General features: G+C 37.9%; 1 protein-coding gene across 5 annotated transcripts in view; it reads left to right on the plus strand.

Moving 5' to 3' along the window:
* The window catches only part of EYA2 (EYA transcriptional coactivator and phosphatase 2), a 231,317-nt gene that overhangs the window by 117,513 nt on the left and 90,731 nt on the right, over positions 1 to 23,073 (plus strand). The window lies entirely within an intron of this gene.

A 23,073-nucleotide genomic window follows, 5' to 3' on the forward strand; every position in this document is an offset into this window, starting at 1 on the left:
ATGATAAGAATGGCTTTGGACTTGGAATGTGGAGGTTTGTGCCCCAGTCCTAACTCTGCTAGTCAATATTATTGACTTTTGTCAATATTAACTGTCAGTGTCATCAATTATCAATAATCTCAATATTAAGTACCTCCTATCTACCAAGGATTGTACTTAAACATTAGAGATACAAAAAAAGGCTAAAAAAATCCCTGTTCTCAAAGAGCTTACCTTCTAGTGGAGAAACAATATATAGACAAAAAAATAGAATAAATTGGAGACCATTCTAGAGGGAAAACAATAACATTAACTGAGGCCTAGAGATAGTGACTCCCTCAGGGTCACATAGCTAGTAACTATGTGAGGTGGGCTTTGAATGTAGGATTTCCAGCATTCTACCCCCTGTATATTATGTTCCCTGGCACCTTGATAGAATGGGAAGAGAAGTTTTAGGCAGATTATTTAGTCTCTGTAAACCTTGGCCTCATCTTTTATAAAATGGAAGAATCAAATTTGATATGTTTAAAGTCTTATTTGTCTCTAAATATGTCTGTGTAGTCAGAGAAGTGGGTGGGAAACATGTCATTAACATCCATCAACAGCTTTCAGATCTGAGGCAAAAGAAACAGTTAATCAGTAGTCATTTATTTAGCATCTACTTTGTACCTAGTGGATAGAAAGCCAGCTCCATGCTGGGAATAGCTAGGTCCAAGTTCCATCTCTGATATCTGTTGACTGTACAACTCTGGGGAAGTTACTTTATTTCTCTGAACAATGAGATTGGAGAACAGGAAGGAAAGATAATAAGGATTTATAAAGTACTTTCTGTGTGCCAGACATTGTATTAAGTGATTTACAAATATTCTCTCATTTGACCCTCATAAGGGAGATGTTGTATTATCCCCATTTTAGTTGAGGAAACTGAGGCAAAACAACAGTTAAACCACTTGCCCAAGGCCACACAACTTAGATATTTATTTATATATATATCCAAAGTAAGATTTGAAATCTGGTCTTCCTGAATACAGGCCCACTGATATATCCACTGTGTGCCACCTAGCACAGATGGTCCCACCTTGCATTGGTAGAGTTTCTTCAGAGTTCCCTTTATTAGTGACATCACAGGTCTGCCCCTTCCCTACAGCCTACATGTCAGCACAATAATAACCACTAGGATTAAAAGGAAAGCTATTTTGGTGGTATTTAGCACATAATTCTGGATATATTATGTTAAAAGTTAATTAGTTAAAAGTTCTTCTATGTCACAAATATGATATTGATACCTAAACCCAGAAGCGCCAAAACAGAAAAAGAAAATTACAAATCAATCTTCCTAATGAATATTGATGCAAATTATTATATAAATATATAATATAAAGATGCAAATAATTAAATATTAGCAAAGAGATTACAGTAACTTATCAGCAAGATAATACATTATGACCAAGTGAGATTTATACCAGGAATGCAGGGCTGGTTCAATATCAGGAAAACCATTCCCCTGATTAATAACAAAACTAATAGAAATCATATGATAATCTCAATAGATGCAGAAAAAGCTTTTGACAAAAAGCTGATTTGTTAAGCTTACTCTCAACAGTGCACTGGGTTCATCCCTAAATAGAACAATACAGATAAATAAAGCCTGATCCCTTCCTTCATAAAGTTCACAATATAACATCACAATTAAGACAAGTAAACAGGTACAAATATAATACAAATTAAAACTTAAGTGCATATGAGGACAAAGTAGCACATTCATATTTTAAAGAAATATGCTGTGTAACTATAATTTGTTTGTTTATGGAAAGAAAAAATAATACACACATACACACACATATATAAAATGGATGTGCTATTTTACCACCACTTTGGAGATGGGGAAGATATTGTCTATTAATTTTGAAAAGCAAGAAAATGCAGCACCTGATTTAGGGTACATATTCCTGCCATGATAATTCCCTAGTGATAAAAAAAGAGAGAGCAGCATGTTCTAAGCCCTCTAGGGCAGTATGCCCTTCTGCTCAGTAATTGAAAAGGATAATTAAGGGGTTCAGAGCAGGAGGAAAACATAGCTCCAGGCTCAGAGGTATTTATTAGAAGGACTCTGTGTGTAGATGCACATCTTGGGGCCTGGCTCAGAGAGAAACCTAAAATGGATCCCAGGCAAGGTTACAGGATAAATAATTTGCACACTTTCAGTAAAGCAATTTGTTCTGCTTCTAAAGTTTTATTGGAAAGAGGGTCAGAGAGAGAAATGAACCCAATTTTTTTTCTTTTTAAGACTCAAGTAGTTCTTAATAACACTCACATCTAGATGGGAGCCATAGAAAAATTCCCCAAGATTCTCCCAACTTAAATGTGATCTTTATCAATCTCATTTACACATTGAATAATTTTCCCAGCCTCCAGGTAATCATTGATCTGCTAACACTAATCCCCTACCTGTAGATACTGCTACTATTCTGTTTTGTTTTAATTTCCTTTTTCTATTTATTCAAGTCTGATACTCTCTTGTCTCCCTAGCTCAGTCAATACCCAAATTCATAGATTTATAAACTTGAAGAGCTGGGAGAGCCTTTGGGAGTCATCTAGTCCAATCCTCTGATTTATAGGGAAGGAAACTGGGGCACACAGCAAAATTTCCCTCTCTGTTAATTGCACCAGCTTGTCAGGAATGCTGAGGACTTTTTTGTTTATTTGCTCACTTCTACAGTGGCTGCCCAGACTCCTTTCCAGAATTTCAGGCAGGCATGTGGACAAGGCAGGCAAGCCAATGCTTGGATCACTGTTGCTCCAACCACAGGTTTCTGTTGTCCAAGAGACAGGCTGCCCAACACAATTGCACAACAACCTAAACTGTAGCCTGAGGCTCTCACAGCTGTTATATTTAGTGGGTAGACTTTTCCATTCTCCAAGCTTCACTGGTCTATTCTAAAAATTGGGGTTCAGATCCACAGGCATGATTTTGGCAAATGGTCATATGGGAGAAAGACAGGTCCTTAACGAATGTTTCCCTTGGGAGAGAGTCAACTTGGGGGCCCAGTTTCTCCCACACTTTTGGAAATCAGTTCAGCTGAAACTCTCAGCTTCCTTGACACCTTATGATCTGCTATTGAATCATTAATTGTGTGGACAGCCTATGTCATTGCAATCCAAAAAGCGAAAATTGCATAGAACTGAATTTAAGCTTCAAAGTGGGGAATATCACATTCTCTGGTGTTTGTCTCATTCAGCACAGAGCTTAGCTCTGATTGTTCTTGTGGTAGCAGGGAATGTATTTTTGTTTCTGTTTGGAGGAAGTATGCTGAGTTCCTTATTTTTTTTTCCATTACAGTATAGCAAATACCTAAGGTTACCTATTTGCTTTGTTTTGTGCAGATTGATAGGATGGAATTTAGAGCACTGAGTGTAAACTAAGAGACAGAATCTCAGAGCTAGAAGAGATCTGAGGGATCATTTTAGTCCAGCTTCCTTAATTGACAAGAAGAGGAACTTGAGCCCCAGACATGGGAAATAGCTCACCAGTGGAGTTGTAATTGGTTAGGGACAGAACTGAGACTACAGAACTAGGGGTATGCTCTCCTGTGTGATTGTTACATTTTTCAGTAAAGAGCTTTTACACCTTGTAAACAAGGTCTTGATTTGGCTTTGTTGTTATTAATCATCTAGATTTAAGAAAATGATGGAGAAAATGTTAAAAATGCAAATTAAACTTGAAAGTGTCATGCATACATTTTTTTTTTCTGGAGAGCCCCATGTTAAGCATTTACCAGCACACTGCAACTAGAACCTAGTTTTTCAGACTTCTAATTCTTCTAAAGTGAGCCAGCAACTTTGTATTAGCAGTGCCGATATGGAAGTATTGACTGCTTATTGAAAACAGCACTGGCAAAGGAATCCAGGCATCTGCCTTCTACTCCTAATCCTGTTCACTAACTCTGTGACCAGGGCAAGTAACTTAAATTCACAGACCTCAGTTTCCTCCTAATAGTAAATGGAATTGAAGAATGCTTGTCCTCCTACTTGTGAAAATCAGATGAAATAATGTACAGGGAAGTAGTTTTGCTAAATACTCTCTATGAGAAGATGCAGAATAACTACATATACACTTTTGTAAGAAGGCATGACTGATATTACGGTCTGAGATTTCCTTGTCATGTGGAAGAAATGTTGGATTCTCAAAATCATTGTCTTTGGTGAGCCTGTTCTGACAGGTCCTTCCATACTGGACAATGGGCAAGGAGAAGTTATTTATGTCTCTAATCAAAGAACCTGTCTTGCTTAGTACAAAGAGACTACTCTGCTAGAAGAATGGTCTCCAGGAGATGAATCTGAGAAAGGAACATGGCAAAGGCAATCTGATGAACCGATGATTATTGACTAAGGCCTGAAGGGTTATTGGGCTGCTTGCTAGCCTGCTGAAGGATTGTGGTGTTAGATATTCCTGATGAAGAACTATGTAGGACAAATTTGAAGTGGTGGCTTTGGAGTTTTGTTGTTGTTGTTTTTAACTTCTTAATGTGACAAAAATGGCATTTGTGTCGATAGGTGTCAGCATTCTCAGCTGGGGTTTCTATCTTCTGCTCTAAAGAGGCATTCTGGAAGTATAGATGGCAAGAGGAAATCAGAGACCCGAGTTCAAATTCTGATTTTGCTATCTGAGAGGCAAATCACTTCCATCTCTTGAGCTCAGTTTCCTTGTCTGTAAGGTGGGAGGAGTGGGCTAAGTAATAGCCAAGGTTCCTTCCATGATCCTTTTTTCCCAGATTACATATCCTCCTTTCCAATCTTGATGATTGTTTGCATTTCTCGACTTTGTACATAGCATTGTGACAAAATTACCAATTTACATTTTAGTTATTTTTGTATATGTGAGTCATATCTCCCTGAAAGCAATTTCTTTGCCTTCTTTTCTGTACATCTGTCCCATCAGTCTGGGTCAGTGCTCTGTACCTACAGCTACTTGCCAAATGTTTGTTGAATGGGGCTAGGGAAGATAGGGGATTACTTTGGCCATGAAACAGATAGACTTTTAAAGATGGAATCGCATTGTTATCTAGTGTAACTTCTTTGCTGTTATTTTAGGGGGTCTGGGGCCAAATTTAGGAACTGACCTCACAGGTCCTATTGCTACATATTTGTAGGTACTGTAAAAACCAGTTTTCTGCACCCAGGCTTGGACAGCTACTGCTGCCAAGATCAGAGGAAATGGCAGACAGTCCTGGAATCTTAGAAAAGACAGCATGGCACTGCCCCCCACCAAGGCGGGGGAACATTGAGAAATCCACCGTGACCCTGCATAGGGTCATCAAAAGGCTGGGCTGAGCAGTGAAAGGGCAAAAGAATGTGCATGGCGCACTGTCCCCAAGACCGCTCGGCTTTGTAAAATTGAAACCTCCCTGGCAGGAGGGGCAGGTCAAGGCTCCCACTTCCCAGCTGGCTTGTATTAGTCTCAGTCTAAGACTGTGGCGGCAGAAGCCTGCTCCATACCCTGGCAAGTTCAGTGAGGGGAGGCCTCCTTCAGGAGGGGTCAAATCTCACTCTTTACAGTATAAATAAAGGTCCCCTTCCCCTCCTGCTCCCACACATATCAGCACAATCTCTCTTTCAAAGATTTCAAAACATCGGAGCAGACCGTGCTAAATTGACTTGATTGTTTTAAAACTAGCCAAAAAAATAAAATTAAGAGTCTTTCTATCCCAGGTTTCTGTTGTTTCATTGAGGAGCGTAGCCCCTGGAGGGAGCTGTGCTCATGGCCATCCTAGCTGCCCTTTCTGTGGCCTGAGAAACTTTGATGTTTGGCTGGGGGAGGTGAGGAGAGAGGGGAAGGGTTGTTCTCGCTTATGATTTAAGTTGGGAAGGGGAGTTGTGTACTCTGGAGAGGTGACAAGATAGCAGAGTAACTAGGCCCTTTTCAGCCAGTGCAGTTAGACTGAGCTTTAACTTATTTGAAAGCATGGGAAATCCCTAATTTTCCAGATTCCCCTGGGTTATCAATATGCTCGATCCCCACCCGGAGTTGAGACTGTTAGATTCTTTCCACCTAGGATTTGAAACAAAGAGCAAGTAGAAATCTGTTCTGGGATGTTGTTTCATGCAGGGTTTTAATATATTTTTAATTATAAATGTAATAGGATAAGGATTAAATTAGTCAACAAGCATCTACTATTTGCCAAAGATTTTTCAGAGAAAAGCAAAAAACATCCTCTCAAAAGTCACTATCTAAAAGTTAAGACATCTCAGAATGAAGGCATTAAGAAATAAAATCTGTAATTTCATTTCTCATAAGGAACAGAACAACATGAATGCAGAAAGTCCTTAAATGGGTCTGTACCTTTTCTGTAACTTACAGAGTTCTTGAGGGAGAAATCAAGTCACTTTTTCAAGTTCCATTAGCCAGTGTGTGTAAATTAGAATTTGAACTCCTAGATTCATTCTCTCTTCACTACACTGATTCTTCTTATAAATGAAATAACCATCAATAAAGACAGTCAAGTAAATATATCAAGCAAGGGACAAAATATATTTTCATCAGGGAGGCAAAGAATTCACACCCAACAAACTAGCAAAAAAAACAATTTAGTTCTGTGTCCCTTTCCAAGTTCTGCCATCTTTGAGTTTCTTCTTGTTAGTTTAGAGGGGGTTTGGGTTTTTGTTTTGTTGTTGTTTTTGGAAGGATGGGGTTTGAAATGTTTTTTAAATAGTGGTCATCAGAGTGTGTCCTGTTTTGATTCTGCTCGTTTTTAAACACATACAAGTCTTTTAACCTCATACAAGTCTTTCCCCTCTTTCTTCATTTTACTTCTTTTGAGGGACATTCTATTATGTTAACAAATCACAGTTCTGTTATTTTCCAATTGTTAGGCATATTATATAAGTTGTTTATAGTTTTTTGGGGGGAGCTAATTACAAATAAAACAACTATAAATAGTTTGGTAGGAAGAATCTTCTTTTTTTTCCCTGTTATAATTTCTAAATAGAAACTTAATAGTAGAATTACTGAGTCTCAAAAAGCATGACTGCTCCAGGGACTTAGTGTTATATATTACCATTTTTGTTGTTGTTCAATCATTTTCAGTTGCATTCGCCTCTTCATGACTCCACTTGGGATTTTTTTGGCAAAGGTACCAGTGTGTTTTGTCATTTTCTTTTCCCAGCTCATTGTATGGATGAGGAAACTGAAGTAAATGGAGTTAAGTGACTTGCCCAGGGTCACACAGCTATTAGGTATTTGGGCCAGCTTTGAACTCAGGAAGATGAGTCTATCCACTGCACCACCTAGCTGCCCACATATTACTACACTGCTTCTCAAAATGTTGGTATTAGTCCACAAACACACCAACAATTTATAAACAGTTTTCCCAAGAGTCCTGCCAACACTGAAATTTATTATTTTAAAAATATTTTTACTATCCCATCAAGCAAAAGGTAGTGTTTTAAAGTTGTCTTTGTTTCCATTTTTCCTAATTGTTAGGCAGTTTGAGAATCCTTTATTTGATTTGTAACAATTTTCATGTTTTAGGATTATATATTATTACTTTTGTAAGAAAATGTCCATTTCTTATAGATTTTGGGTGTCAGACTGCTGATGCATTTACTTGATAAAAATTTGCCAACCTGTTTCTTTTCTTCTAATTTTAGAAATACTGTTTTGCATTACACAAAATCTCTTTAAAGAGTCAGATTCATTAGGCTCCATCGAGTTATCTTGTTTTATTGATTAAAAGGTCCCTCTTATAATTTAAATAGATTATTCATTTTTTCTAATTTTTTCTTTGTAAAAACTTTAGATCACTTAAAGAATTTTTTATGGTATTTGGTGTGAAACTTTTTTTTTTTAACCCTATACAGCCACTCCAGTTTTTAATCGAATTCTGTTGCCCATTTTTTCATAGCATGAAGTTTATCAAACGTCAGGTTTTTTTATATTCATCAGGTGCTATTTCTGGGTTCTCTGTTCAATTAATTTATCAGTAGTTATAATCAGTGCTTTAATAATGTTTTGTCAATGCGATGTATCTTTAGCAAGTTTCCTTTTCCATAGTTATTCTTGACATTCTTGTTCGTTTTTTTTAAAGAATTTTATAATGAATATATTTTATTTTCTGAAACAATCTTTTCTAGAATTTTTTATATTTTAAGTTTTGATTGGTGTAAAATTGCTTAGTTTGAAAAATATTCTGATCTTATTATATTTGCCTGATGAATCTATGAACAAGAGATATCCTCCTATTTGTTTGGTTATAACTTAACACATCAAAAATTATTTTGAAACTGCTTTTGTATAGATTTTCATTAACTATAAGACTAAAATTATGGATTTCTAGAATCAAGAAAACTTGAATCTCACCCCTGATGGAACTGTGGGCAAGTCACTCAGTCTCTTTTTATCTGTAAAATGTTAATAATGCCTTAAGTATCTAAACTCAAGATTACTATTGATGCTTCCCATCCTTGTTTACTTGTTTTGGTTGTTTCTGATTCTCTGTGACCCCATTTGGGATTTTCTTGACCATTTCCTTCTCCAGCTCATTTAACAGATAAGGAAACAGAGGCAAACTGTGTTAAGTGACTTGCCTCTGGTCATACAACTAATAAAAGTCTGAGGTCAGACTTGACCTTGAGAAGATGATTCTTCCTGACTCCAGTCTCAGAACTCTATCCACCCTGCTATCTAAGTGCCCTCAGCTTCTCATTGTCTCCCAGTTAAAGGTCTGAACATATAGCAAAGTGACATTTATTCACATGAAAGTACTGTGTATTCTTTAACTTAGAGTATATGTTATTCAAATATTAAATATTCTAGTATTCAAATGGTGAACTGGCAACTCATAATGTTTGTATATACCAACATTTTATTTATATTTATATTTATTTATATATATATATATATATATATATATATATATATATATATATATAGTGTATACCAAGACCAGAAAGCTTTGCAGTATGGTTTGCATATATTCTAATCCCTTTTCTTCTGTGTGCTTCCTGGGAGTAGATGGAGGAAGGTAAGGAGAGGGGCATCCTGAATATATCATTTCAATTCAGCAAACATATATTAAGCACCTACTTTTTGCTGAGCTGCAGGAATACAAAAGTAGTTGATATACAACATGGGTTTTGCTCTCAAGGAATCTAATCTAATGTTATACAAACAACTATGCTAGAGGGGAGAGTGTGATAGGTGAAAAAGATTGACTCTTGTGGTGGGATAAAGTGGTGGCTGGTTCTTGTTCTGGCTGGCAGCTGTTTCAAATAGTTGGGTGTGGGAAGAGAGCAGGGAGGGAAGATTTTGATGACAGTAACCAGTCTACGTGCCACAAAACAATTGGCCCATGTGCCAAACCATGTTATGCTAGGAGATGCATGCGATAAGGGAAGGACAAGTTGACATTTAAAGTTTCTCCCAGCTCTTAAGAGTCAGTGATTCTGATCTGGGCTCATGTACATATATTTTGCCTCACGTTGCATCGATAAAGAACCTGAAACATGGAACAAAATGATACAATTGAAATAGATTTCTAGAATTCTTTGATTATTGTCCTGAGAGACCTTTTTTCAAGAAAGACTCGTGGTTTCTTCATGAAGGCATAAAAACTCAGCCCAGCTATGGCCGCCCCTGATCCCCATCATATCTTATCACAGCATCATGCTTGAGGGCGAATATTGTACTTAACTCTACAAAGTGCTTCTACATGAATCTCTACATTTTCAGACTGCTTCTGTTTTTCCTGGCAAGGTTATTTCAGGGAAATGGAAGCTCACAGAAGCACTTGAATGTGTGTTTCCAGCACAACTCTAAACATATGAAGCAAAACCCTCATCTCTGGGTCTTGAGGAAAGAAACTATTCCAAGTAGAAAGCCATCCCTTTCATGAAGGATGGGCTCAGGCAGACACCAGCTTGTGCAGTGATAGGGAAGTTCTCACTTCTGGTTAGAAGGCTAGCTTTGAGAATCTTCTCAAAAGTGGTAGGTTTATTTGAAGTCATATCTGAAAGTCTTCAGATGAACATGGTGAATGTAAAAGTTTGGTGCTTGATAAACCCATTCTTTAAAATTGCATTGAGGAATAACATTTAAGAAAAGATGCTAGGAAAACTGAAATAGCTTTATGACCCAAAAAAATGGGTTTGGATCCACACCCCACATCAAATAACATAATGAATTCTTTAAGTGATCTATTTTTAAAAACACAAAAACATTAGGAAAAATAAATAATGAATTTGTCTCAATTATGGAAAGGAGAGCCATTTTTATTTTCATCAGTAAAATAATGGAAATCAATGGAAACAAAATGGATGAATTTGACCTTATAAAGAGATTTTGAGCACTGCAAAATACTATCTTTAAAATGGGTAGAAAAGAAATAGGTTAGGAAAAGTAGATAAAGTAAATATATGTAGCTCTGTTGGAATTCTTCCACCATAAGAGAACCATGTAGAGTCTTTTCCTGTGAGAAGCCAAATTCTTTAAAATAAAGGACCTTTTCCTTTGCAGCATGAAATCCTGCCAATGTTTAATTTTGTTTAGTGGGGGTGAGTGTTAGGGGTTTAAAGTCAATCAGAGGAGGGGAGGGATATTCAGTTTAGGGCAACTTTGAGGCAGCCAAGTATCATAGTGGATGGACTACTGGACTTAAAAGTCAGGAAGAGCTGAGTTAAAATCCTGCCTAGACACTTTCTAGCTGGGTGTCCCAGAGCAAGTGAATTAATTCCTGTGCCTCATTTTCTCTATCTGAGGATAATCCCTACCTCATTAGATTGTTCTGAGGATCAAAAGAAGTAATTGATGTGACCCACTTTGCGACTCTTAAAGCACTATCTAAATGCTAGCTTTTGTTATTGTTATCATTAGTTGGGAGCCACTACTGCAGGGTTATGGCAGCTGTCATGGACCTCTTGGCCTAAAGGAATCATGTTACCCCTTTTCTGAAATGATGGATGCAGACCTGTTAAAGGGCAGAGATGGGGGCTGAGCTTTGAACATGGAGTGGTTCTGAGATCTCAGCACAATCTTTGTGAACAGTTTAAAAGCTCAGCTTGATTCATCAGGACCTGTCCTTTTCGCTGCTTGAAACCTGTCTCTGGACAGCCATAATCTGGAACATACTAACCCAGGGCCACTCCTGTGCAAGATTTGCCAAGCATCAAACCTGCCCCTGGCTACGTGCAGAGGATAGAAGTGAGTTGGGTTGTTCAGCAGGAGGATTGTGCTGTTGGGTAGGACTCAGTAAGACAGAATGAAGCTAAATCCTCCCTAGAAAGAGAAGTGAGAAGAGAGGTTTTTTTCGTCTTAACTTCAAGGTGACATTAGTGTTAGAGGCAGGAACTTTTGAACTCTGAAAATAACTAATAGGAACCTGGCATAGTGAATGGAGTCGGGGAGAATCTGGATTCAAATACAGGTTCTGGCACATAATAGCTGTTAGATCATGGATGAAGCATTTTATTCTTTCTATATCTCCAGACTCTAAAGTTAGATGAGACAGTTTGGTTCAGTGAAGAGAGGACTGGACTCCGAGTAGGGGTCTTCTGGCAAATATTCAGCAACCAGGCAGGAACAGGGAGACCATTTACACTTGGCACACATTTAAGTTTAATCTGTGTTATTAACAGGGGCGACCGATTGGCACAGCGGATAAAGCCTTGGGCTTGGAATCAGGAAAACTTTATCTTCATGAGTTCAAATACTGTCTCAGACACTTTCTAGCTGTGTGACCCCTGATAACTGCCTCAGTTTCCTCATCTATAAAATGTGCTAGAGAACGAAATGGCAAATGACTCTAATAGGTTTATTTGTCAAGAAAATCTTAAACGGGTTCACGGAGAGTCAGACAACTCAACAACAATAACAAAACACTGTTAACTTTTTTTTCCTATCACTTCTTAAGTCCAGAGATCAGTGAAATCACAGACCAAGCCTTTGCCCATTTCTGAGGTGTAAATGCTCATCCTGAAAATTTAATACCCCCTTCATTTTAAGGACCCAAGTTCCAATTTGAACTTGGCCACTTATCACCTGTGGAACCTCAGGCAAGTTATTGGACTTTTCAGAGCTTTTGTTTTCCTCACTTATAAAATGAGGGATTTGGACTACATGATTTTTAGAATATTTTTTTCAGATCAACATTTGGGATTCTATATTGCTAGTCTAGAGGCTAGTGGAAATCATAGATCTGGATTGCTGTGACTTTTCTGCCTCTCCCATCACCACTTAAAAAAAAGAAATGATAATGACTACGTAGAATAGAAGAGTTTACTGGATATTGCAACTGCCCAGTACCCCACTCTTCATAATGCTTTTAAAGATCTGATGAATATGGAGTGCATTATAAATTGTAGGACCAAGGAAACAAGGTAGCTTTGATCTGAAAATTCTGGGAAAACTTAAGGGAAGGAGTGTACTCTCCTAAATGAGTTACTACTGGGAATTTTTCTGTCTCTGGTGTACATGGGCCAGCCAGTGAGAATTTACTGGTCTCTGGATGGAACCATTACTCCTAATGGCAAACAGTTAAGACAGATAAGTCTGTAGGCATATGGGATAAGTTTATATTCTCTCTGAGCAAACCAACATATCCAGTAGAAATGCCTGACAACAATGTAACATTTTATGAGGTTCCTTGCCCAGTAAATGCCAGCAGATGTTGTAGGATTGGGAACCTTATGAGGCACTAGAGTATTGCTTGTGGGAGGTCACTTTGGTGAGCACTTGACCTCTCTATCTGAAAAAGTATCAATTTGGAGAAGGTAATATTTATTACCAGGAAACTTTAGACAAAGACTGTAAAGAAACTTTTTGGATGACCACCCCGTCAAAAAACAGATGTTGGCCATTTACCGTGGTCCCTGGAATATGACCTCAAGCAAATTTTCATTTGCATGGTTTTTTTCTACCAGTGGCCATTGCCTTTTATAGAGACCCATCACTCAAGTGACTCACCATTGCAGTAGGTGAATGGATGGGATTGCAAAGCACTGAGCAAATCATCTTCTGATGGTTCTTTTTTGCCTTGAGAGAATAGAAATGCTATTAAGGAATTAGGGGAACTCTCTGTGCACATAAAGAGGCAAGAATGAAGCTATGGAAAGGATGATCTCTGCATTTTGGCGGTGCTCAAGTTAGGTAGCTGTAGAAGTGAATTAAAGAGGTGACATCCATCCTCTTGAAATCTCCAGGATAATAGTGATGTGGCCAACTCTTTTGGGTATGAAAGACTACTCTTTCCCAGCACAAGAAGAAGAGAACCCCATTTGACCAAAGAAATTGCCAATCCTTTAGGTGATAGTGGTAAATCAGAGGCTAATTTGGGAAACTAATCTATTAGTAATAGTCATGAGATATGATCTGGAATGAAACCAACTTGGTTCACCTCTTTTCAAGATGTAGGGAGGTTTCATACAGTGAGCTGAGGCTAGACTGGATGAATTGCCTCTAGTTCAGTCTATTGACAAGAAATTCCACCTTGGAAGTCACAGAATCTAGTTCAAATCACAACTCTGCCCCTTACTACTTGTGTGATCTTGGATACCCTATTTCGCTTTTATGGTTTCAGTTCCCTCATTTGCACAATCAGAGGGTTGGGTTAGATGATCTGGATTTCCTTCTACTTCTAAATTCAATTAAATGAGCATTTATTATGTCCCTGCTATATGCTCTAGATAGTGTAATAGGAACTAAAGACATGAAGACAGTGAAAAATGGTCCCTGCCATTTTTTCAAGACTACTACAATAGCTTTGAAGACTACTACAACTGAATTCAAGTTCTTCCTTCTCCAATTGATCATCTATGCATCTGCCAAACTAATGTTCCTAAAGTACAAGCCTGACTACATCACTCCCCTGCCCAAGAAATTTTAAAGGTTCCCTACTGCCTCCAGGAAAAAATACAAATTCCTCAGTTTGGGAACTTCAAACCCCGTGTGATCTGCTGCAAACCTACCTTTAGAGATAGGTTTGACCCTCTCTCCCTAGAGATCCCTAGAATAAGGAGATTCTAGCAAAAGTAGCTTACTGGTTCTTTGAATTTAGCATTACATAGCCCACCTCCAATGCCTTTACCTGAAGCTGCTCTTTGAATTCTTCTCCTCTCCCTCCCCATTCCTTTCACTTCCTCTTCCTCCTTTTTTTCCCTCTCTTCATCTATCCCTCCCTGCACCCCTTTCTCTCTCCAGCCTATAAAATCCCTAGCTTATTTCAAGGCTCAGTTCATGTAGTATTTCTGCAAGTACAATCTTCAGTACTCATTCCCTATTTAAATGGCCTTATATAGATAGAACATGGTTCAGATGTTCTGTGTCCTGTTCTCATCCATTACTCTTACTAGAATGTAATACAAGCTTTTGAAATATAGGATCTGTTTTTCATTCTATCTGTATCTCCAATGTCTATTACAATGTCTGGTATATAGCAGACACATAACAAATGTTAATTGAATTGGTTCACAAATTTAGAAATAAAAGGAAATCCAGAGGTTATCCGGGTTGGAGTCAACTCTCTGATTTTTCAGATGAGAAAACTGAGAACAGAAAATGGAAACTATATCTAAAGTCACAGAGCTACTAAAAGATAGAGCTGAGATTTGAACTCAGATTCTTTTGTTCTGATTTGTATTTTCTTATCAGTGGGCTGAATTGGTGAGAAAATTGAGGGGTCATCTAGTCCAGTCTCTACCCACTCCATGAAACCTTTCTATTTCTTGACAAAGTGTCATCTGCCACCATCAAAAATTTTCAGTGATAAAACATCTAAGACATTATTCATCCTATTTTTATAATAAAAGTATCACACAAACAAATAGCAAGATTCCATCATTCATCTTGTGTTGCTTCTAAGGAGAAGAGAAAATGAGAATTGACTAAATTGTCCTCTGTCATAGATCTTATAAATAAAAAGATTGTAAAAGGAAATATACAGAAGGTGGAAGCAAAACCAGGTTTCTCCCAAAAGAGAATAACTAAAATGGCATGCCATAGTCTCCTAAAAAAAGGCTACTGGAAATTATGGTATATGAAGGTTATGGAATATTATTGCTCTGTAAGAAATGACCAGCAGGAGGAATACAGAGAGGTTTGGAGAGACTTACATCAACTGATGCTGAGTGAAATGAGCAGAACCAGGAGATCATTATACACTTCAACAATAATACTATATGAGGATGTATTCTGATGGAAGTGGATATCTTCAACATAGAGAAGATCTAATCCAGTTCCAATTGATCAATGAGGGACAGAAACAGCTACACCCAGAGAAGGAACACTGGGAAATGAGTGTAAAATGTTTGCACTATTGTCTTTCTACCCAGATTACTTATACCTTTGGAATCCAATTCTTACCGTGCAACAAGAAATTTGGTTTTACACACATATATTGTATCTAGGATATACTGTAACACATTTAATATGTATGGGATTGCCTGCCATCTAGGGGAGGAGGTGGAGGGAAGGAGGGGAAATTTTGGAAAAGTGAATACAAGGGATAATGTTGTAAAAAAAAAAAAAAAAAATTACCCATGCATATATATTGTCAAAAATTATAATTATGGAATTAATTTAAAAAATAAAAAAGGCTACTGGGAGAATTCTAAAAGAAATCATAAAGAATATCTAGAAAGGAAGATGATGAGTACCAAAAGCCTGCATGAATCTTCATCAAGAATTGGTCTTGTTAGACTAACTTTATTTCCATTTTGACAGACTTACTACTCTGATAGATGAGATGAATGATTTAGATAACAGTTTATATAGATTTTAGCAAAACTTAATAAACAGTATTTCACACTATTCTTGTGGAGAAGATGGAGAGGTGTGGACTATACAACAAGATGATTAGATGGAATTAGAATGCATTAAATAGCTGCATTCTGAGTATTCATCCATGATTCAAGTCATGGAGAGTACCCCACCCTTCAGATCCGTGCTTAAACCCATGTTATTTAATATTTTTATGAGTTACATGAATAAAGGCTTAGATAGCATAAAAGTTTCCTATGATGCTAAGCTCAGATTTAAAAACACATTAGATAACAGAGTTGACATCTGGGAAGAATTTGATAAGCTAGAGCATTGAGCTAAACCTGATAAGATGAAATTCAATTGGGATAAATATAAATTCTTACATTTATATTCACAAAATCAGTCTTAGAGAACAAGGGGAGATTGAGAGGAAGGCATGGTTAAAAAACGTTTGTCTGGAGAGAGAAAAAAAAAGAGATTTAGAGGTTTTAGTAAATTACAAGCTCAATATGTTGAAGAAAGAATTGGAGATATTTAGCCTGGAGAAGAAAAGATTAGGGAGAAGGCTTGATGGCTTTCCTCAAGTATTTGAAGGGCTTTCCTGTGAAGGAAGAAATAGACTTGTTCTGCTTGGCTCCAAAGGACAAAACCAGGAGCATTTATAGAGAAACCACTTTAGGCTTGAGATCAGGAAAACTTCCTGGCAATCAATAGCTTTTCTCTATGGACGGCATGCCTGGAATGGTAGGCTCCTCCTCCATGGAGGGAGCTGCAAACCCTGGATGGATGATTGCTAGTTGGGTATGGATTCTTTTGGGTATGGCTTAGACTACTGTGATCCCTTCTAACTCAAAATTCTGCACTTTCTTTTGCTACTCCTTATTCCCCATCAAACGCAAGTTTCTAGCATCTTTTGGCTCAGCCTTGATTTTTCTATTCTGGAGCCGGGCATCAGTGATGAACTCACAAGTATCCTTTTGGAGCTTAGCAATACAGTGTCTTGGACCTGCTAGCTGATACTCATTTCCCTCCCATTTTCTCAATGGTTTTATATATTGTTAACCCATACCATGTCTCACGGCTGTGAAGTTTTGTCTTTCACTTAATGTTAGAATAAAGGAGGAGATAAGGGATGAGAGATGTAAGGCCCAAGGGACCCTGAAAAGAGAGCCTTTGACTGACACCAAGGAAGTTTGGGATTTTTTTTTTAATCAGTAAGTCTAATAATCCCAGGTTTTGTGATTTACTTTTTTTTTTAACTTTTTTACTATTTCATGATGCTGACTCCTTTTCAGGTGGTTACTTTGGAATTATAGAATGCTAGAACTGAAACTATTTAGTGGTATATGGAAGACTAAATGAAATACTTTCTTAAGAGAAAGAGAGTAGTATTCTCTCATTGGAGTTCTTCAAATAAGGCTGGATGTTGTAGTAGAGATTCTTGTTCAGGTATTGTTGGAGTAGATAACCTCAGAGCTCCCTTCACATTTGGAGGTTCTTTGGCTGTGTGTGTGTGTGTGTGTGTATGTGTGTGTGTATATATATCTTTATATAATTGGGTGGGAGGGGATAGAAGGGGGAGAAAAGGAAGTGGCAAAATTAGAGAGTATTTGGATGGTATAGTGGAGAGAGCACTGGCTTTGGAGTCCAGAAGACCTGATCTTGCACTTGTTAGCTGGGCACCTTTGGGCATGTCCTTACTCAGTTTTAGCCTTTGCTTCCTCACTTATAAAATGGGAATCTTCTCATGTATATTATCTCTTAGCCTCAGTTTCAACTATATAAATATATTGATGGCAACTACCTCACAGGGTTGTTATATGAATCAAATGAGATCATCTAAGGTGTTTTGCAAATTTAAAGTGTTTTCAAACCAAGATGGTTGCCTGCACAGATGCAGATAGATAATCAAACCCCATATATATCTACTCATCCAGAGCAAATAATAATTAAGAAATCCATTGAGAAATTAGTGACTTTTTTCATTCCAGAAGTGCTCAAAAAGAATCAGAACTTACAGACTATAGAAAAGGGGGCTGCCAACACAACCAAACAAGTTCCAGTGTGACTAGCCTATGTTCAGAGGAATCAAGAGCAGAAGTTTCTCCCAGAAAGTCCCAGGGATTGTGGGGTGGGAGTGGAGGTGATTTCAGGAATTCAGAGCAGGGAGCTCAGAAGCCACCATCTGTAGATTCTAACACATCATAGTCGGGTGGTAAAGGGGCTTTAATGTCTCTAGCATTGTCCTGGGATTCTGTAAAGGTCCTTGACTACCAATAGCATTTTAAGAAGATAGTTTATCTAATTCAGGAAATGTTAAATAAGTGCATACTATAAGCGAGGTCCTCTTCTGGGGCTTGAAAACATATGGTTAAAATTGAAGCCACTTACATTCCACTGTGGGAGAGGGAGATAAAATATGCACCCAAATGAGTAAATACAAAGTAACTTCAGGAGGGAGAGGCAAAAGAAAAGGACTTGTAACGACGTGTCACTTGAGCAAAACCTTGAAAGAAGCTAAATTCTAAGAGATACAGCGAAAAGGGAGAACTTTTCCTGGGGAAATGATCCATACAGTCCAATCAGGCAATCAACAGTCACTTATAATTGACCCACTGTGTGCCAGATATGCTGCTAGGATCTGGGATTCTTGTAGAGACCGTCTTCAAGTAGCTTTGAAGAGAAGTACTGTTCTCATGAAGAGATGGTGCTTAAATTGAGCTTTGGAGAAAGCCATTCTAAATAGAGTTGAGGAGAGAACATATTGTAGGCATGGGGGACAGTCTTTGTAAAGACAGGGAAGTGGGAAATGGAGTATCTTTTTGTATAGGAAAAGTTGATTGGAACACAATCTGACTTCAGAGACTCATTCACTGTGTGACCCACTTGTTTGCCTTAATTCACAAGAGAAGGTTATGGAAAATCACTCTAGTATCTTTACCAAGATAATCTCATTTGGACTTATAAAGGGTAAGATACAACAATATGAAATAAATCTAGAAGTATTTGTATTTTATACTAGTAGTCATTGGGAGTCCCTCCTTTTTAAGCAGTGGAATTGCATATTTTAGCAAGGTTATTTTGACAGCTATTTGGAGGATGGATTGGAGTGGTAAAAAACTCGAAAAAGGGAAACTTATTTGGAAGCTCTTACAACAGCCCAAATGGGAGGCCAGTAGGACCTGAATAGAGTTGGTCATGTGAGCAAAGAGAAGAGGATGGATATCAGAAATGTCTTCGAATATAATGAGTTAAGGGAAATGTGAAGAACTTAGGATGGCGAGCAGAAGGATGCCAAGTGCTCTCAGTGGAACTAGGGAATTGAGGAAAGGAGAGGGAGAAAAGATTATGACCTTTGTTTTGGACATACCAAGCATAAGATACCAGTGGGATAACCAAGTAGAACTGTCTAGCCCAAAACTGGAAATTTGAGATTAGAATTTGAGAGAGACAAGCAAGATAATTAAATCTGGGAGTCATTTGCATTGAATGCATTGGATCTTATATGATCACTAGAAAAGAGTATAGAGAGAGAAAAGAAAAGATCCCAGGACAAAAGCCCTGGGTAAACACCTCCTTTAGGGCCAAGACATGGGGAACTGACAAAAGTTGAGATAGAAGTGAGTATCTAGAAGGGACATGATCAAGAAAAATGAGGTCTTGTATGTACCAGAATGTTTGTGGCAGCTCTTTTCATAGTGGCTAGAAACTGGAAAACGAATGGATGTCCATCAATTGGAGAATGGTTGGGTAAATTATGGTATATGAAGGTTATGGAATATTATTGTTCTGTAAGAAATGACCAGCAGGATGATTTCAGAAAGGCTTGGAGAGACTTACATGAACTGATGCTGAGTGAAATGAGCAGAACCAGAAGATCATTATACACTTCAACAACAATACTGTATGAGGATGTATTCTGATGGAAGTGGAAATCTTCAACATAAAGAAGATCCAACTCACTTCCAGCTGATCAATGATGGACAGAAACTACACCCAGAGAAGGAACACTGGGAAGTGAATGTAAAGTGTTAGCACTATTATTGTCTATCTACCCAGGTTACTTATACCTTCAGAATCCAGTTTTAATGTGCAACAAGAAAATGGGATTTACATACATATATTGTATCTAGGTTATACTGTAACACATTTAATATGTATGGGATTGCCTGTCATCTAGGGGTGGGAGTAGAGGGAGGGAGGGGAAAATTTGGAAAAATGAATACAAGGGATAATGTCATAAAAAAAATTACTCATGCAAAAAAAGAAAAATGAGGTCTAGAAAAAACAATCCCAGCAAACAGTAGAGAGCAATTTCAAGTATTAGGTCAGAAACTATTGCAGAAGGCTGAGAAGTGAGGGAGAAATGACGAAGTGGGGGCAGTTAGGACAGATAGATTATACTAGACTTTTGATTATGAAAGGAAAGAGACAGGATGAGAACCTGAAGTGATAATGGGACAAATTGCGTGTGTGTGTGTGTGTGTGTGTGTGTGTGTGTGTGTGTGTGTGTGTGTGTGTGTGTGTGTGTGTGTGTAAGATGAAAGAAACCTCCCATTGATTTGGATGAAGACAGGGCTAAGAAAACTTACTCAGGTTGTTTTGTGGTAGAGGGAAACAAAGAAAAAGCCAATAAAATAGGAAGATAATGAATGGACGGAGAAATGTTAATGATGGAAGAGGAAAGCTACCAGAGGATTTAAGATCAAGGTACAATTAGAGGAGTTGGGCTTATCATGGATAAAAATCCCATCTGTGCCAGAGATAGAACAAAGAAAGAATGAATGGAAGGTGGCATCAGGGGCTTTAAAGTATAGAGGGTAAAAAGAAAGGGAGAACCTCATGACGGAGAGTATATTTTCTCAGTAAAGAAGATGTTTATATTCTCTTGTATGATTGTTAGGAAGCTTGAAGAGAAAAAAAGCTCTGAAATATTTGCTATGTAGAGTGCAATAAAGTGTTCTCCAGAGAAAAGGAAAGGATTGCCACGAATAAGTGAGAATCAACTTGAGGTTTTTGTTACTGGGTCATTTTTCAGTTGGGTCTAATTCTTCATTGACCCCATTTGGGGTTTCTTGGTAGAAATACTGAAGTGGTTTGCCATTTCCATTTCTAGCTTGTTTCACAGATGAGGAGAAACTGATTCACCCAGAGTCACACAATTAATGAGTGTCTGAGGCTAGATTTGAACCCATGAGGATGAGTCTTCCCGATTCCAAGCCAAGTGCTTTATCTACTGTGCCACTTAGATGCTTCCAACTTGGTTAGAGGAAGGATCAATTTGTAGTAGCCCCAGTCAGAATGTGGTATGAGTCCTTTAGCAGTTTTCCACAAAATGAAAATGGGTGTCCAAGGAAAGGTTATTTTTAGAATCATTTAGAGTTGGGATCTTGCAATCCAAGAAGAGTGATAGAACTAGGAGGCAAGGCTAGACATAGGGAGTGTTCCTGAGATTTCATTGTTATTGGGGACTCTCAGATGAAGAAATGCCCTCTCCCAAAACAGATTATCACATGCTCTAAGGTTTATAGTCTGAGATTATAGCCTAAGATATCAAAAGATCAAGTGATATAGTGTCAGTATTTGTCAGACTTAAATACAAATCTTCCTGATTTCAAAGCCAACTCTATTTATTTCAACATGTCAGTATTTTATTAAAGTGACACCTTTGGAGTCAGGACTACAAATGGAAAAAAGTAAACCTAAAGTAAAGAAAATGGACTGAGTGTGTGTGTATGTGTATACACATATATATGTGTATGCATGTATGTGTGTACATATGTACATGCGTATTTATGTATGTGGAGAGAGAGAGAGACTTTGAACCAATTGTCCTCCATACCTGGAATGTACCCGCTCTTTCCTGCCTCCTTATAAAGTCCTTCTCTTCCTTTTAGATATACTCTAGGCACTGTCTTCTGAATGAATTCTTTTTTGATTTCCTCCCAATTGCTAGTGCCCTCCCATCTCAACTACTTTTCATTTATTTACTTTGTATGTGTTTATTAATTTTATTTATACATATGCATGTAACACACACATATATAATATTTTATATACACACATGTGTACATATAAAACAACTGCATCATATACATGCACACATATACACCCACACACTCTAGTCCTGTTTAGTTAAAACATAAGCCTTTCTGAGTTGGGATTGTTTTATTCTCTGAATTTGGATCCTTTGATTTGTTTGATAGTAGGCCTTTATAAGTACTTGTTGATTGATTCACTGGGGAGTGAGTAGCAAGTAGAGTGAGGGGTAAGAATAGGTTTAAGAGAAGACAAGGGAGAGATGACATTTAGGAGGTTATGTTCAGAGGAAGGAATTTCAGACCTTTATAAAGGAGGCAAAAGCACAAGTTGAAAATGTACCAATGTAAGCAGCTACCCTGTCTGCTCCCATTTACAGTTACTGAGCACTTAACCAGATTGACTGAGTCTACTGGAAATTGATGTATATGTATTTTCATCATGTTACCTAGAGTTTCACTGATACATGGTAATCCTCTTATGTTTCTCTGACTTCGTTACACTCCACACAATAGATGTTTCAGACTTTCTCTTTTCTACTCAAGCCTCTAAGACTCTGGGCTCAAAAGAGGACCCGGCTACTTCTGCTGGGAAAGTAGAGACTCTCTTGAAGCCTCCCTCCCCTCCCCAACTTGATATCTCAAAGCCTCTAGATGTCATCTCCCATTCTTTCTTCCTTTGCTTCTTTCTTCTATCAAAAATATGATTATCCATATGGAGAAATGAGATAGAGGCAAATCAAAGGGACAGATAAACTAAAAGGCCAGAGGGTTTGAGAAAATATGTTTATGCATATATGTGTGTGTGTTGTGTTTGTATGTGTATATGTGTGTTTAGAAATTCACAGGTACGGATGTGATTGGGATTGAGGTGGAGAAGAAGCCTGTGAACCAGGTGATAATAACTTTTTGAGACAGGAGAGAGAATGAACTAAGGACCTGTCAAATAACTGCAATCAGGCTATGGACTAATTGATCCAGATACATGCAGTGAGACACAAGTGAATGAGCCATAGAAGGAAGATCCAGAAGTGGGAGTGAGGAGTAAAGAGTATGTGAATACTCCTCGGCCTGGTCTTATATAGGAGGGACATGACTGAAAGGGCATCCCATACTGAAGAGCAGACTCTCTGTTCTTGGTCCCCTTGTGTATGGGAATATTCCTCTAGGTATATACATGTAAACTGTGGTATGCCTGTGACCCTGCATGGCAGAACAGTGTTTATGTAGTCCAGTGTATCTGAAATTCAGATTGTTTTATTACCAATTAAATGTTCATTAAGCTACCTGTGAATGAGGCTATTATGA

The sequence above is a fragment of the Sminthopsis crassicaudata genome, chromosome 2, assembly GCF_048593235.1.
Source record: "Sminthopsis crassicaudata isolate SCR6 chromosome 2, ASM4859323v1, whole genome shotgun sequence".
Taxonomy (NCBI): domain Eukaryota; kingdom Metazoa; phylum Chordata; class Mammalia; order Dasyuromorphia; family Dasyuridae; genus Sminthopsis; species Sminthopsis crassicaudata.